This window comes from Miscanthus floridulus, chromosome 2, assembly GCF_019320115.1.
Source record: "Miscanthus floridulus cultivar M001 chromosome 2, ASM1932011v1, whole genome shotgun sequence".
Taxonomy (NCBI): domain Eukaryota; kingdom Viridiplantae; phylum Streptophyta; class Magnoliopsida; order Poales; family Poaceae; genus Miscanthus; species Miscanthus floridulus.
Genome location: NC_089581.1, coordinates 5,916,985 through 5,933,891, shown reverse-complemented (window position 1 = coordinate 5,933,891; position 16,907 = coordinate 5,916,985). Strand labels below are relative to the sequence as shown.

The window sequence follows — 16,907 nt, the reverse complement described above, 5'->3', positions numbered from 1 at the left end:
ATGGATGTTTTGCAGCTGCACGGGAAGCTGATGGTTGTCGGTACCATTTTGGTTGCTGTAATCCCCAGCCAAGTAAGTTTTACTTGAACAGAGCTTCAGGCTTTCATTGCTTGCAAGGCACTGTAGGCTGTAGCACAGCTTATACTATTTTGTAATGAGGTAGGCCGTAGCACAGCCTATACTATTTTGTAATGAGACAGTTCCAAAACTTCAGTGTAGCGGATCCTTACAGCTGCAGAATGGCTGAAATATTCACTAGCACTAGCAGAGCTGAGTACCATGTGTGGGTTGTCGTTCCATGGTCGTGTAATTTGACAACAATGACCTTGTGATCGTTTGGGACTCCCTTTTTGGGATCATGTGCCCCTTGTAGTGTGGGTGCTTAGTCCAGTCTGCGTGGAGTTCTAGGTCTATTTGGATCTAGATATTCAGGAACATGGAGTTGAATTAGGGCGTCTTTAACGGTATGAACTAGCACTAGCTCTAAGCTAATAAATATGGTGGAGAGAGACTTTTTTAAACATCGTGTTGTGAGAGAGAAATGCATCGTGAAGACTGCGAGACTATCTCTCTGAGTCTAGGCTAGTCTCTTGTCTTTTGTACTATTTAATGATTAAAAAATTTATGAGCTTACTCTAGACCATTAAAGATGTCCTTAGGTTTAATACCAAATGGGTGTAGGTATTGAAATTGGCTTCTGAGAGGCGTCGGTTTGAGGAAAAGGAGGACTGCAGGATATATTTCTTAACATACAAACCATTGTTGAGCTTTCCAAAAAAATGGTGGAGACAAGGAAACATTTTACCTAGCAATTGGTTTATCTTTGCTATTGATGCTAATACTTGTATTGCCTGTCGCCACTGCTATAGTTGAGAGGGTCTTTTTTAGGCATGACCATTGTGAAAACATCTTTGTGCAACCGTATGGGTGATCACTACATGAGTAATAGTCTCATTAAGAAAAAAAATGTTGAAAGTTACCAATGTTGTTGTAGTGGATCGCTTCAAGAAAATGGGAGATTGCAAATCTAGGAGGTGATGCATTACTTTCATGTTTTATCATTTTCTAGTACCTGAATCCATCTTTTTGTGAAAAATTTAGTCATCTAACTAGCACTTCTGTTGTAGGTAATTGACTCATCAAGGACTCGGGCTTAATATTTATTTTGCCATGGGGACCATATAAATTATTGGTGTTTATCATATTAACTATCAATACCTCAGACTCATCATTTTGGTAAGCACTCCTGCATTTCTACTGTTTATGTATTGTCAGTGTACTGAGATTATCATTATGCTTATGAAGTGTGCACTCGGGTCCTTGGTGCTCTAGCTTCGCCCCGGTTCCTAGACACACATATGGTAAACTTCCAATTTTATCCTTAAAACTGAGTGCAACACTCCTATAGATGTGAAAATGTACAAACCGAGTGAACATGCCGTGGTCAAAGTAAGACATAAAGGGTGTGTTTGGTTTGAGGAATTAGGTGGTCCATCTTTTTCTCACTCCTAACTTTTTGTATTTGGTTTGTAGAATTGAATGAGTTGATCCATCACCATCTGATTTCTCACAAACTAATAATTTATGGGATGGGTTTGATTTCACCAAAATTTATGGGATGAACTCATAATGCATCACCTCATGAAGCTATAGGCCTCCACCCAATGGCACCAAAAATGGTAGTCCGCTCACATGCATGCAAAAGTTAAAGTAATTGAAGCCGGAAATTCTTTCTAGCTAATGACCTCCCACGAGTGACAAAAATGGCAGAAGGAATACACCACACACACGCATGCGGAAGTCAAATTAAGGCCTAAAATTAGAAGCTAATGACCTCCATCCATAGGAAACAATGGTAAAAAAAGGCCATTGCTTTCCTTATTGATCTCGTAACCCTCCGTTCCTAACAAACAGGTGTTGTACATATATAAGAAAAAGACAACATGAGGAGGAGGAACATAAGAATATCACAAATTCACAACAGATATGGCCATGAGGAAGGATACACTTTTTTGCCCCCCGAGTGAAGGTCCTAATATGGCTAGAGGGGGGGGGGGTGAATAGCCTATTTAAAAATTCATAAATCAACTAGAGCAATTTGATTAGTATGACAAATAGCGAAATGCAAACTTGCTCTAGCTCTACAAGGGTTGCAAGCCACCTATCCAACAATTCTAGCTGCAATGATTATTAGGCACACAACTTGCAATGTTACTACTCACTAAGAGCTCTCAATCTTGCTACTCTAAAGAGCTCCACTAGATGAACTTAAAATAACAAAGCAAGCTCTCAATTCTAATTACACTAAAGAGCTTGCCATAACTATTTTGCAAAAATATAAATGAGTGAGTAGGGTGATTATACCACCGTGTAGAGGAGTGGACCAATCACAAGATGAATACTAAATCAATCACCGGGAGAATACCAAAGGTCAAGAGGCAACCAATTTTTCTCCCGAGGTTTACGTACTTGTCGGCACGCTAGTCCCCGTTGTGTCGATCAACACTTGATGGTTCGGCGGCTAAGAGGTGTTGCACGAACCTCGTTCACACAATTGGATACCGCAAGAACCTACCCTCAAGTGAGGTAACTCAATGACACGAGCAATCCACTAGAGTTACCTTTCGGCTCTCCGCCGGGGAAGGCACAAGACCCCTCACAATCATCACGATCGGAGCCGGAGACAATCACCAACCTTCGCTCAACGATCCTCGCTGCTCCAAGCCATCTAGGTGGCGGCAACCACCAAGAGTAACAAGTGAATCCCGCAGCGAAACACGAATGCCAAGTGCCACTAGATGCAATCAGTCAAGCAATGCACTTGGATTCTCTCCCAATCTCACAATGATGATGAAACAATGATGGAGATGAGTGGGAGAGCTTTGGTTAAGCTCACAAGGTTGCTATGTCAATGCAAATGGCTAAGAGAGTGAGCTTGAGCCGGCCATGGGGCTTAAATAGAAGCCCCCACGAAATAAAGCCGTTGTACCCCTTCACTGGGCACAACTCGAGGTGACCGGACGCTTCGGTCAGTTCGACCGGACGCAGGACCCCAGCGTCCGGTCGCCCGATGCTCGCCACATGTCATTGGCTTCAAACGCCGATCGCCCGATCTCAACGGTCAAGTGATGACCGAACGTGTCAGTTAGAAAGTGACCGGACGTAGGACCCCAGCGTCCGGTCATTTCCAGTAAGGTTCCAAACGCGAAATTTCACGACCAGACGCGTCCGGTCATGCTTGACCGGACTCACCCGGGGTCCGGTCACTCAACGTTTCCTTTGTGCGCCTCACGTCAGCATACGTCAGCACTGACCGGACGCACCCTGCCAGCGTCCGGTCACTCTTCGCGCTAGCATCCAGTCACAAGACCGAGACGCGTGCTCACTGCTGCTACTGACCGGACTCTGAACCCAGCGTCCGGTCACTATACCACCAGCGTCTGATCACTCTGTGAACCCCTGTCTTTTCTGTCTAGGGCGCCGGTGAAGTTTCTAACCCTTGCTCAAATGTGTCAACCACCAAGTGTATCACCTTATGCACATGTGTTGGCATATTTTCACAAACATTTTTAAGGGTGTTAGCACTCCACTAGATCCTAAATGCATATGCAATGAGTTAGAGCATCTAGTGGCACTTTGATAACTGCATTTCAATATGAGTTTCACCCCTCTTAATAATATGGCTATCTAAACTAAATGTGATCACACTCGCTAAGTGTCTTGATCACCGAAACAAAATGGCTCCTACTATTTATACCTTTGCCTAGAGCCTTTTATTTTTCTCTTTCTTCTTTTCAAGTTCAAGCATTTGATCATCACAATGCCATCACCATCGTCATGATCTTCGCCATTGCTTCATCACTTGGAGTAGTGCTATCTATCTCATAATCACTTTGATAAACTAGGTTAGCACTTAGGGTTTCATCAATTAACCAAAACCAAACTAGAGCTTTCAATCTCTCCCTTTTTGGTAATTAATGACAACCCTTACACAAAGATATGAATTGAGATTTAATTGAATCCATGTTGCTTGCCCAAGCATATTTACCATGTGTAAAAGAATATGGACAAGTTTCATGAACTCCAAATGGTAGCAATTGCTCCTCCTACATATGTGCTAAGAGTTTGGATTGTAGCTTGTACATATGCTTAGATAAAAAATATAGGAGACAATTTCTACCGTATGATGCTAAGGTATAAGAGATGGACCTTTAAAGCGTGATACCAATCGGAGTGCACCAATATACCATCCTTAGCACCATTAGTAACTATTCATACACAAAAACTAGAATACCCCATGAAATCAACATTGCAAGCAAGGATCTAGTTTCCATAAAATGAACATAAGTCTAGTTACTTTAGCCTATGCATGCTAGTTTTTCATTTCACCATTCAAGCATATAACTAGCATACACCACACAAGCATGGATATTGAAATTTAAAACTTGTGCCATGCAAGCAAATATACGAAATGCACATTCAAATACAATATACAAGTTTATGAGCTTGCTCCCCCTACTTGTGTGCATTTTTATTGATCCCCTTACAATGTCATTTCATTTGTTTGCTCCTCCTATCTTACTGCCTATGCTTTGAGCCTTTTGTTTTTCTCTTTCTTCTTTTCAAGTTCAAGCATTTGATCATCACCATGCCTTGAGCTTTTTGTTTTTCTCTTTCTTCTTTTCAAGTTCAAGCATTTGATCATCACCACCATCGTCATGATCTTCGCCATTGCTTCATCACTTGGAGTAGTGCTACCTATCTCATAATCACTTTGATAAATTAGGTTAGCACTTAGGGTTTCATCAATTAACCAAAACCAAATTAGAGCTTTCATCGAGGCTGTTGGCGTTGCTCGTGCTTGGTTCATTGCTGGCGCCATCACACCAGGAAGGCGACTTCGACAAGTGGGTGACACTACAGCTGACGACTAGTGTTGGTAAATCTGCTGGTGGAGGTAAGGATCCCGAACTCACCTCTGCCGAGTCTAGTAGAGTTAACAATGGGATCGAGCCCAACAACGACTTGGGCGGCAAAAATGGTTACTACAAGACCATCAGTGAGTCCATCGCCAACATCCCCAATAACAGCACCAGCCGCTATGTTCTCACTCTCCAAGCGGGCACTGTATTTCGTGAGAAGGTGTTCCTAAACAAAAGCAAGCCATTTGTCACCTTCAAGTCTGATCCTAAGAACCCCGCCACCATCATCTGGAACGACACCGCCACCACCTTGGGCAAGGATGGAAAGCCCCTTGGCACCGTCGACAGTAGCACCGTGACTATAGAGTCTGATTATTTCATCGCATGTGGCGTCATCTTCAAGAATGATGCACCATTGCCAAAGCCGGGGCTAACAAAGGCCAAGCGCCGGCGCTAAGGGTGTTGGGAACAAAGGCAACCTTCTACAATTGCACCATCGATGGTGGGCAAGTTGCATTGTATGACCAGAAGGGATTGCACTACTATAAGGCATGCAACATCAAAGGCACATTCGACTTCATCTTTGGCTTTGCTAGATCGCTCTACGAGGAATGCAACATCATCTCCGTGAACAAAGAGATCGTAGCCACGCCCAAAGATCTGTAGAGTGGCAAGACAAGTGTGGATGCCCCAATGAGAGTGGTTTCTCCTTCAAGAATTGCACTATCAAGGGGAAGCAAAAAAAGGTGTACCTAGGTAGGGTATTGGAGGGCTCGCGCGCTGTCTACTCCTACTCCGAGATGGGAAATGAAGTTGTGCCCGTTATTTTGGACAGGGGAAACATCAATTCTCCCAAGAGGTAACCACTTACTCCCTCGACTTCTTACTTCCTTTTCTCATGAAAATTGTGTGATCTTCAACTATATACAAGTATATACGTGATGATGTTTGGATTGCATTATGTTTCTTTTGGCACAGTGGAACTTACTACGGTAATTTCAAGTGCTCTAGACCTGGGTCGGATGCGGCTAAGAAGGACGGATTGGCCTTGGAATTCACTAAGGCTCAGATCAAGCCCTTTGTAGGGATAGACTTCGTTTTGTTAGGTTGATCTTCACCGACTTGGCCCAATGGCCAATTGGGCCCTTGATCCGCGCCCTGATCAGAGGCGTCCAACTGTTCTATGGTTGGTGGGCTCCCATCGCACATCGCCATAAAAACGGAGGTGGGGGCCGAACCACAAGGCACGAGATTCACCTGCGCCGCCACAACCCCATCTACATCCTAACACTAAGCCGATCTAGAGAGGGGGCGCTGCCAGCGACGAGAAGCACCACCACCGGCCATCGTCGCCTCAGCACCGTCGCCTCTACACCGTCGACTCTGCACTGCCTCTCTACGATCGCGCCTCCACCACGTCACCGACACCAACGCGATGGCCAACTCGTCTTCATCGAAGGCGGCCGATGGTTTGCTACCCCGCATTCCTCTCTCTCCCTGTTTCCTCATACTAGATCATGTTCTAGGGTTTACTGCATATCCTAAATGTCAGTTTGACCCGCTAGATCTATGGCTAGTGGATCCTGTTAATCTAGCAATGGTTAGTGGATCCTGTTAATCTATCAACGGTATCAAGCCTTACTTGGCGTAGATCTAGCCTTTGGGGTAGATCAGAACGAGAAATTTAGAAGGAGGTGATTCAAATAGGATCGAACTCCAACCCTAACCCTAGAATGTAACACCCTCGGTGTTACGCCTTAATCAAAATATTAAACCATGTCATGAGCATCATGTTTATGTATTATTGCATGTGGTAAATGAGAAATTAAATTTTATTGCACTAATTCTCAAATTGAGCTCTAATTTATTCCTTGTCTAAGTTGTCCTTCCAGCACGTCATCTCTCTTCACGTGAGAGCTCCATAGCCACAAAGTCAAATGATAAATTATTGTCATTCACTAATTATTAGCATACCACTTGGCAAGATTTATATCTCCATCAATCTCGCGACGCGCCACTGTCATCTATCGTTGTTCTAATTATCCCGCCTTTACTTCGCTTGCTAATCGCCTTGCAAAATTATCGGTGCACGCACCCTTTCCTCACGTTAGCTGTAGCAGCGAAGATTTTCCTCACGTCAGAACTGGAGCAGCGAAGATTTTCCATACGTCGGCACTGTAGCAGTGCAGGAAACACTATTCGCAGTAGAAAACACGGTTCCTGATGCTTGATTCTTTCCTCACGACAGCACTGTAGCATTGAAGATTTTCCGCACGGTAGGACTGAAGCCGCCCAGAAAACGCTGTTCATCCGACGAAACACTGTTCATGCGTGGAAATCACTGTTCACGTGCAGAAATTACTGTTCACCCGAGGAAAATCGCCGTAGCCAGTGGAACACGCTGTTTATCCATGCAGCACGTCGTTCCCGCGGCATTTTATTACCTTTAAGCAAGCTAGTTTAGCCACTAATCTTATGACGCGTCGCTGTCGCGTCTTTGCTTCTCTATTTCCTGCGTCTCCTATCTTTAAAAGGATACGCCGAGCTATTTCGCTCCGCTGCTCACTTGCTTCTCTCGAATCAAGTTTCTCTATTCTTACCCGTGAAAGCTGCGTCTATCGATTTCTCCTGAGCTGCAATAATCAGCTAAGGTAGCTAGTCTATAATTGATCTTTTCATTCTCTAATGTTTCCTTGACCTGTGGTCCCCTCCTCCATTAATTCCTTGACCTGCATAAATGAACTAGCACCCCACCGCCAAGCATGTTCAGCCCCAAAGCCCACTCTAGTCCTGACGTGCTCGTAAGTCCAAGATCACTCAAAGTCCATCATTGAATTAATTCTCTCATGACCAAGACCTCACCACCGCACACGGCACGGAGCCAGAGGACAACCCTGCCAACTCGTTCATGCTTCCTGACTACTTGGCTTGTCATGATCACCCACGATCAGTGCTATATATGGCTCTGCTCCACTCCACGCAGGGCAAGTATTTGCTAAGCTCCCTGGTGTCTCTCCTCTTGCATTGCCTCCGCACATCGATCACCGTAGGTGGCACTTCATTCAATTCTGAGGTAGCTAGCCTGTAAGAATTCCTTCATTCTTCTTCTTATTTTCTTGACTCGCGGTCTCATCTAGTAATTCTAGACCCATAGTCATGTGCAAGTCAACAAGTTCAATTGCGTGATTAGCCTCCTCCAATAATATCGTTTTCTTCATCTCTAGAGCTCATTTGAATTTATTTATTGATTGTGAAATAAATTTTGTTAGATTCTTAAATTCATGATCTATCTGTTAGTGTAATTAGTTCGTATAGTTCAGTGATACCTTTAGGATTACTTTATTATTTTGAAATGCTCGTTATGGTTATTTAGAGAATAAATTTTTATGATGCATGGTAGCTAGTGCACCTTGTTTTATTATATATATAGTAAATTGATATTAACAATAAGGATGCCTTTAGTTGCTAAGATAATACATGAAATATTTCATACTTGTTTAGTGGGAATAATAGGTAACTTTGCGTATTAGTCATTAGAGTTAGCTTAGTAGCTTGGTAGATGTATTCTTATTTTAAGAGTTGCGGTTGCCTATATATTAATTATTGCATCATCATCACTGCATGCATATAGAGGACGAGCCACTGGAGATCGTGACCTTCGGCGAGCAAGAGTACGACGAAGTCGTCGAAGAGTACGAGGATCCTCGTGCAGGAGGATATTCCGGAGCCACACGTCACTGACTTTGCTGACACCGCGCCTGCCCAAGGCAAGCCCCGGTGCATAACCCCTATTTTTAAATGATCTGAATATATTTATATGATATGCATTTATGTTATAGGAATTTTATGAAAGCTACATGCATAAATATATCCACCATGAGTCCTACTAGTACAGGTCGAGTAGCTGCTATGTTTAGGATGTCGGTAGCGTGAGTAACCTGTCGTTACTCGCAAATAGGTGATTAAACTATGATATCATGATGAAATAATGGAAAGGAAAATGGTGACCGGACAGGGATGTGGATTTGGTACTGGTGGGTGTGAGGGGTTGTGTCCTGCGGCCAACAGGGCATAGCCCGGTTACACTTTTTCCCTGTCTATGTCGATTAAGGATCGGTCGTTGCATATGACTCTAGGCAAGTCACAGATTATTGTCCCGAGCACATACTTGGGTATGGGCGCAGGGAAGGCTTGCTGCTCTCTTGTCGCGGATCCAGCTCTTTCCGGACCGACTGATGGGAAGAGGAGGTGGTGGAGGTCCTTGCACCGCACTGAGTCCGGGACTCAGGATGTGGGGGCTTGGAGTCCAAGTTTGAACGGGGACCTGGACACCCGGGACAGGAGAGTGGTGGGTTAGTCCTGCTTGTGCCTGGGGTACAAGCGGGGCGTGTGTCTTCGGGGCACCCAGCTGGGCACATTGATTCGCGAATCGCCGGGTTATCCGGTACGGCTTGTCTGCAGTTTAGCACCGTAGTAAGAACTGAAAGTTGAAAGGAGAAGAAATGGAACTGATTGCTCAACTCTTGCTTGAAAGTAGAACAGGCTTATATAGATTGACTAGATGACAACTTAATACGGCTGATGATAATAATGTATCAATAAGGACTCACTATTAGTATTGCTTTTTGCTAAAAGAGAACCAGCAAACCATAAAGCCTAGCATATTCCTTGGAGTCGGGAAAGTATTCCCACTATCGGATAAGTCTTGCGAGTATATTGTGTACTCAGGATTTATTTACCCCTGTTGCAGGTGACGCTTGAGGAGTTCCTTGTGTGGAGGATCCATCTGGTGGGCTCAGACGGAATCCTCGTTATCTTATCGCTAGATGTTATCTTTTAATATTCCGCTGTTTATTATTTCGCACTCTGTATTTGGTATTATAATAATGTACTTTTCAAGAAACTCTAATGTATGAGATAGACTTGTGTTGTAACTCGTTTTCATTATTGGATCCTTGGGAAAAATGTGGATCTTTCGGGTTCTCCCTTAGGGTGTGCCCGACGGACACCGCTCGCTGTAGTTACTTTCGGGGTGTTTAGTGTCTGATGGAAGACGAGCGCCTTCGTAAGTACGCTATTTCGGGTGGTTCTGCCACAGTTGGTATCAGAGCCAATAATGGTCACGAGTTCCTCACTCTTTTACAAAACTAAAAGTGGACCAACAAAAGTTTTGCGAAAAGTAGGATGCGATTAAGTTAAGTATAAGCCCTAGCCATATGGTATATTTAGGATAGCGGCACTAGTTTTATCTAATCAGTTTCTGCAGGTACACTGACTTACATGACATAAGAAATCGCTTAGTATACGGAAAGTGAGTGTGCGATGTGCCGAAAATTTTACGAACGCCGCTATATTCTGGCTTGAGTGAACGTATAGGTCGAAGCATGCATCATATAATAGCATCTTACTTGAACTAGGAATCCCCCTTCACGTATAATGAAAGTAGTAAATTGGTAGGACTAACTTAATGAATGCCTTAAAAAGATGTGCTGCCATTTCTTTAACCCCTGGATCCTGATCGAGAAGGTGTCCTAATGGATGGTTCGTCTCTCTTATAGATGAATCTGAGGTCCGGACGTGGGAGCACCAGTTCGGGAGTGGCCAACGAGGGCCATGGTGACAGTGCTCAGGCCTTTGAGCGTGGCAACGAGGGAGCTCGGGAGGTTCCACCCTTGGTTCCTCAGCCTTTTCCGCCACCGCCTCCGCCGCTGTCCGCCGCGGAGGTCATGGTGGAGTTGTTGGCTGCTCGCCAGGAGTCAGCCGCTGCTCGTCAGGAGACAGCTCGTGCCATGGAGATTATGGCACAGGCCCTCGCGGGTCTCGCCCGTGGAGGCCCTGGAGGCAACGGTGGGAATGGGGGTGGTGCTCGTCGTCCTGAGGGACAGTCCTCTTACCAGGACTTCCTCAAAACCCACCCGCCCACGTTCACACTGTCAGACGATCCGTTGGAGGCGGAGCACTGGCTTCGCACGTTGGAGCAGAAGTTTCGGCTGCCCGGAGTGGCCAACGAGCAGAAGATGCACTTTGCGTCCCAACTACTTTTGGGGTCCGCAGGTGCCTGGTGGGAGACTTTCCAAGCCGCGGAGCTGCCGGATCACCCAGCGACGTGGCAGGAGTTTTCCACCGCTTTCCGCGAGTTCTTCATACCCGCTGGTGTTATCCACCAGAAGGTGACCGAGTTCATGGAGCTACGTCAGGGGAGCAGGACAGTAATGGAGTATGTGACCCAGTTTAACCACTTGGCTCAGTATGCTGGTAGTCAGGTGGACACGGATGATAAGAAGAGGGATCGCTTCTTTCGCGGTCTCACTCCTGCTCTTCAGGAGAAACTGTACCTAGGGAACTATCAGACCTTTGGGGCTCTGATGAACGCCGCCATTGCTCTTGAGGGTTTCCAGCGGGCATCTCAGGCGGATTGGAAGCGGAAGCGGGTGGCAGCTGGATCCTCCAGCCATCCCCATACTCAGAAGGTGCAGATTGTTAGGCGGGGGCCCTATCAACCATCCGGTGGGCCTCCGTACCGGTCACCCCAGCAGACATCACAGACTTCTGCTACTCAGTACAAGGCACCTCAGCAGCAGGTGCAGTCCCAGCAGACTCAGGGACAGCTGGTTCCACCTCGTCAGGGATTCGGGAACAAGCCTGGTGCTTGTTTCAAGTGTGGCAAGGATGGCCACTATGCCAGGGAGTGTCCTCAGCAGCAGACAGCTCAGCCGTCTCAGTCGTCTGCAAATTCCAGGCTGATTAAGAGGACTTTCATCAAGAGGAAGGTGCCCAGCAGATCTGGTCAGGTGCACTTCACAGATGCTCAGCAAGCTGTGCAGCAGGAGACAGTTATGGCTGGTATGTTTACCATCGAATCCCATCCAGCTTTGGTGTTGTTTGATTCTGGTGCATCGCATTCCTTTATGAGTATGGGGTTTGTAGAGCGGCACAACTTATCACTATTGGCTATACCGTATGCCTATAAGATCCATACTGCGGGTTCTCAGATGTTCATCAATACCCGCATGGATACAGTAAGTTTGGTATTAGCCACCCACACTTACCGTCTACAGTTCATGATAATGCCTGGGCAAGGCATTGATGCTATTCTTGGAATGAACTGGTTGCGGTTGTATGGGGTAGTATTGGATATGAAGAGAAGAAGTGTAGAGTTACGGCTTCCATTTTCTGAGGATAGGATGTCTCTCATCATACCCTCAGAACCGGTCTTACCTGTTGCTGCCCATGCTGAAGCCGTTCCTGAGCTTACCTCCATTCCAGTAGTATGTGAGTTTCTAGATGTTTTGCCTAAAGATCTTCCTGGATTGCCACCGGACCGTGAGGTAGAATTCTTCATTGAGCTTGAGCCTGGTACTGCTCCTATCTCCAGGCGTCCGTACCGCATGGCTCCGAGAGAACTGGCAGAAATGAAGAAGCAACTGGAGGAGTTGATGGACAAGGGTTTCATCCGCCCAAGTTCTTCACCATGGGGTTGTCCAGCGATTTTCATGAAGAAGAAGGATGGTACTCTGCGGATGTGTGTGGATTACCGCCCCCTCAATGCGGTAACAGTTAAGAACAAGTATCCCTTGCCCCGCATAGATACTTTGTTTGATCAGTTAGCTGGTGCCAAGGTGTTCTCGAAGATAGATCTCCGATCGGGCTACCATCAGATCAAGATCAGGCCACAGGATATACCAAGGACAACTTTCTCTACTAGGTATGGGTTGTATGAGTACCTAGTGATGTCTTTCGGTCTCACCAATGCCCCGGCTTTCTTCATGTACCTAATGAACTCAGTCTTCATGCCGGAGTTGGATAAGTTTGTGGTAGTGTTCATTGATGACATTTTGATCTACTCCAAGAATGATGAAGAGCATACCTGTCACCTTCGGATAGTCCTGACTCGACTCTGAGAGCACCAGCTGTATGCTAAATTCAGCAAGTGCGAGTTTTGGTTAGATCGAGTGCAGTTTTTGGGACATGTGTTGACACCTGAGGGCGTTTCTGTAGATCCCAGCAAGGTGCAAGATGTGTTAGATTGGAAGTCTCCTAGGTCTGTGCACCAGATCCGTCAGTTCCTTGGGCTAGCTGGATACTATCGACGTTTCATCCCTGATTTCTCCAAGATAGCCCAGCCCATGACTAAGCTGCTCTAGAAAGAAGCTAAGTTTGTTTGGGGTCCAGCTTGTGAAGAAGCTTTTCAGTCCCTAAAGACTTCTTTGACCACTGCTCCTGTATTGGCTCAACCTGATATTGAGAGGCCCTTTGATGTTTACTGTGATGCCTCGAAGACAGGATTGGGGTGTGTGCTTATGCAAGAGGGGCGTGTGATAGCTTATGCTTCGCGCCAACTGAAGAAGCACGAGGTGAACTACCCTACCCATGATTTAGAGCTAGCTGCTGTAGTTCACTCTCTGAAGATTTGGAGGCATTATTTGTTGGGCAACAAAGTGCATATCTTCACTGACCACAAGAGCCTTAAGTATATTTTCACTCAGTCTGAGTTGAACATGAGGCAAAGGAGATGGTTAGAGTTGATCAAGGATTATAATTTGGAAGTCCACTATCATCCAGGAAAAGCCAATGTGGTAGCTGATGCCTTAAGTCGTAAGTCGCATTAGGTTGAGGATATACCCTTGTCACTTCACCACACAGAGGTGCTAGCTCAGATTGCTTTGACCTCAGAGCTGCTGGAGCAAATTATTCGGGAACAAAAGGAAGACCCCGAAGAGATTCCTCACATCAAGAGGACGTGGACCTCATTTTAGTATTGATGAGCTGGGAGTCGTGAGATACAAGGATAGGCTGGTGGTTCCATCCAATGAAGAGCTGAAAAGAAAGATTTTAAAAGAAGCCTATCATTCCAAGCTGTCTATCCACCCTGGTAGCAACAAGATGTACCATGATCTACGCCAACTGTACTGGTGGTCTTACATGAAGCAAGATATCACCCAGTTCGTTGCGGAGTGTGACACTTGTGGTAGAGTCAAGGCAGATCATATGCGTACTCCTGGATATCTGCAGCCCTTGCCCATTCCTGTTTGGAAATGGGAGGATATTTCCCTGGATTTCATTGTGGATTTACCCCGCACCTCCTCGGGCTTTGATTCTATTTGGGTCATTGTGGACCGTCTCACCAAGTCTGCCCACTTTCTTCCGGTGGACACTAGATACAATGCCAAGAAGTATGCGGAGTTATACTTTGATCGGATTGTGACCCTACATGGAGTTCCTCTCACCATCATCTCTGATAGAGGGTCAGTTTTTGTCTCTCATTTTTGGGAGAAACTCCAGGAGTGTTTGGGTACTCGTCTTCTCAGAAGCTCGGCATACCATCCCCAGACTGATGGTCAAACTGAAAGGGTGAACCAGGTGCTCGAGGATATGCTGCGGGCTTGTACCATCTCTTTTCCTGAGAAGTGGGATCAGTGTTTGAAGCTAGCGAATTTTCTTATAATAACAGCTATCAAGAGAGTATCCGTATGGCACCATTTGAAGCTTTATATGGACAGAAGTGTAGGACGCCACTAAACTGGGTTGAGGTAGGAGACCGTGGGTACTTCAGGCCGGATTTCATAAAGGAGGCTCGAGAGAAAGTAAATATAATTCGTGTACACTTGAAGTCAGCTCAGAGTCGACAGAAGGCTTACGCCGACAAACGAAGAAGACCTTTAGAATTTGCAGCTGGAGATTATGTGTATCTCAAGGTATCTCCTTTGAGAGGAGTACATCGGTTTGGTGTCCATGGCAAGTTAGCCCCTCGGTATGTGGGTCCATATAAGGTGTTGCAGCAGTGTGGTCCCGTTGCTTATCGTCTCCAACTCCCTGAAATTCTCTCGGCAGTTCACAATGTATTTCACGTCTCGCAACTGAAGAAATGCCTACGAGTTCCTGAAGAATCTGTAGAAATAGAAGGACTTCTGCTCCAACTTGATCTGTCTTATGTGGAGCATCCTATAAAAATTTTGGATGAGAAGGAGAGAGTGACCAGGAACAGGGTGATAAAGTTTTACAAGGTACAATGGCAAAATCATTCTGAGGCTGAAGCCACGTGGGAACAAGAGAGTTACCTATTGAAGCATTACCCCCATCTCCTCAATAGTTCTGATAGTTAGTTGCTACGTCGAAATGTATTTCCTACCTTGTTCTCACACTAGGCACATGAAATCTCGGGTCGAGATTTTGTTTTAGGGGGGTAGATTTGTAACACCCTCGGTGTTACGCCTTAATCAAAATATTAAACCATATCATGAGCATCATGTTTATGTATTATTGCATGTGGTAAATGAGAAATTAAATTTTATTGCACTAATTCTCAAATTGAGCTCTAATTTATTCCTTGTCTAAGTTGTCCTTCCAGCACGTCATCTCTCTTCACGTGAGAGCTCTATAGCCACAAAGTCAAATGATAAATTATTGTCATTCACTAATTATTAGCATACCACTTGGCAAGATTTATATCTCCATCAATCTCGCGACGCGCCACTGTCATCTATCGTTGTTCTAATTATCCCGCCTTTACTTCGCTTGCTAATCGCCTTGCAAAATTATCGGTGCACGCACCCTTTCCTCACGTTAGCTGTAGCAGCGAACATTTTCCTCACGTCAGAACTGGAGCAGCGAAGATTTTCCATACGTCGGCACTGTAGCAGTGCAGGAAACACTATTCGCAGTAGAAAATACGGTTCCTGATGCTTGATTCTTTCCTCACGACAGCACTGTAGCATTGAAGATTTTCCGCACGGCAGGACTGAAGCCGTCCAGAAAACACTGTTCATCCGATAAAACACTGTTCATCCGTGGAAATCACTGTTCACGTGCAGAAATTACTGTTCACCCGCGGAAAAATCGCCGTAGCCAGTGGAACACGCTGTTTATCCATGCAGCACGTCGTTCCCGCGGCATTTTATTACCTTTAAGCAAGCTAGTTTAGCCACTAATCTTATGACGCGTCGCTGTCGCGTCTTTGCTTCTCCATTTCCTCCTTCTCCTATCTTTAAAAGGATACGCCGAGCTATTTCGCTCCGCTGCTCACTTGCTTCTCTCGAATCAAGTTTCTCTATTCTTACCCGTGAAAGCTGCGTCTATCGATTTCTCCTGAGCTGCAATAATCAGCTAAGGTAGCTAGTCTATAATTGATCTTTTCATTCTCTAATGTTTCCTTGACCTGTGGTCTCCTCCTCCATTAATTCCTTGACCTGCATAAATGAACCAGCACCCCACCGCCAAGCACGTTCAGCCCCAAAGCCCACTCCAGTCCTGACGTGCTCGTAAGTCCAAGATCACTCAAAGTCCATCATTGAATTAATTCTCTCATGACCAAGACCTCACCACCGCACACGGCACGGAGCCAGAGGACAACGTTCATGCTTCCTGACTACTTGGCTTGTCATGACCACCCACGATCAGTGCTATATATGGGTCTGCTCCACTCCACGCAGGGCAAGCATTTGCTAAGCTCCCTGGTGTCTCTCCTCTTGCATTGCCTCCGCACATCGATCACCGTAGGTGGCACTTCATTCAATTCTGAGGTAGCTAGCCTGTAAGAATTCCTTCATTCTTCTTCTTATTTTCTTGACTCGCGGTCTCATCTAGTAATTCTAGACCCACAGTCATGTGCAAGTCAACAAGTTCAATTGCGTGATTAGCCTCCTCCAATAATATCGTTTTCTTCATCTCTAGAGCTCATTTGAATTTATTTATTGATTGTGAAATAAATTTTGTTAGATTCTTAAATTCATGATCTATCTGTTAGTGTAATTAGTTCGTATAGTTCAGTGATACCTTTAGGATTACTTTATTATTTTGAAATGCTCGTTATGGTTATTTAGAGAATAAATTTTTATGATGCATGGTAGCTAGTGCACCTTGTTTTATTATATATATAGTAAATTGATATTAACAATAAGGATGTCTTTAGTTGCTAAGATAATACATGAAATATTTCATACTTGTTTAGTGGGAATAATAGGTAACTTTGCGTATTAGTCATTAGAG

The 16,907-nt window shown here is 45.2% G+C and overlaps 1 pseudogene; it reads left to right on the top strand.

The window, feature by feature from the left end:
• Nucleotides 1–9,865, top strand: LOC136536010 (putative pectinesterase 63; annotated as a pseudogene).
• Nucleotides 9,866–16,907: the final 7,042 nt, after the last annotated feature.